Source organism: Etheostoma cragini, chromosome 13 (genome assembly GCF_013103735.1).
Source record: "Etheostoma cragini isolate CJK2018 chromosome 13, CSU_Ecrag_1.0, whole genome shotgun sequence".
NCBI lineage: Eukaryota > Metazoa > Chordata > Actinopteri > Perciformes > Percidae > Etheostoma > Etheostoma cragini.
The window spans coordinates 3,838,440-3,839,800 of NC_048419.1; the positions used below are offsets into that span (position 1 = coordinate 3,838,440).

The following is a 1,361-nucleotide window of genomic DNA, read 5'->3' on the forward strand; positions in this document are numbered from 1 at the left end:
CCCCCAAAAAAAAACTCTCCCAAGTTGTTTGTCCAAGCAGTAATTATTACTAATTTTTAAGTTCTTGGTGGCGGTGCTCTCTGATGGCAACAACCATTACAGGACTTTTTAACAAACGTAGGACTTTCACCCAAGCGTTGGAGTTCGAGTCATGTTTGAATGTAAAAATAAACAGCAACTATTTAAGTTTCCTTAAACGGACCTACGTCACATCACGCACAAAACCAGAAGTTAAAGGTCCTATGGCATAAAAATTCCACTTAGAGTTTTTTTAACATCAATATGAATTACCCCAGCCTGTCTATGGTCCCCCAGTGGCTAGAAAGGGTGATAGGTGTAAACCGAGCCCTGGGTTTCCTGCTCTGACATTTGAGAAAATGAAAGCACAGATGGGCTGATTTGGAATATTGCCCCTTTATGAGGTCATAGGGGGCAAGGTATTAGGGGACCACTAAGATCTATACAAAAGCATTTAAAGAGCACCATGTCCCGGGACCTTTAAGTTTTTAGTAACAAAACATGTATATATTTATTAAGCAAATATTTAATCTATCTGGCTAATCTTGAATTGTAGTTATTTGATTGCCTTTTTTAAGGTTCAGTTATCATTAGCAAATTTCCAAGGCCTCATTTGTATTGCACTAAAGAGTACAAAAACAAAACTAACCAACACTAAACAAACTACCTAAATACATTGATAAATATTGGATTTATGTTTGATAAAGAATAAATCCTGGATTAACCCTAATAAAATTATGTCAAAGTTATTTAAGACTACCATGCAAACACAAGAGAAGCCTTGTCAATGCACCTTGGAAGTAGGTGAAGTCAGAAATCCCTATTCGGCAAAAAAAGTGAAGGTGAAAGCTTTTTATTTTTATCATACACAATAATAACCATGACCTGCGGTTGGATTAACATTCGTCTTTTATTAGTTCTATGGGGAATTAATCAGATGTTGCTCCAAAATGTGTCTGTGCTCCATTATCCAGACAGTTTCACTGCATGCAAACCTCTTGAGGTTCCTTCACCAGATTTAGATGCAGATGCTGTTCAAGCCTGTTGAAGACATAATATGCTGCTGTCAGAGTGGCTTCAAGGCACAAGGCAAACACAGATAGAGGATGAGTCAGTCATGCAACAAACCATTAATGGAATGACACAGACACATTCTACAATTACCCAAGAACATATCTACAAATCTGGGAGCAGGTTAACAAAAAAAAAAGATTTAAACAAACATCCCTGTGCGTGTGTGTTGGTAGACAACTGAGCAAAGTAACACAGCAGGTGACCCATTTTTCAGCGCAACATCATTAGACCAAACCTGGCTTAAAATGGAAACCCAACAGGTGGGGGGG

General features: G+C 38.1%; 1 protein-coding gene across 7 annotated transcripts in view; it reads left to right on the forward strand.

Moving 5' to 3' along the window:
* The window catches only part of LOC117955261 (seizure protein 6 homolog), an 89,959-nt gene that overhangs the window by 58,344 nt on the left and 30,254 nt on the right, over nt 1-1,361 (forward strand). The gene's annotated exons all lie outside the window — the stretch shown is intronic.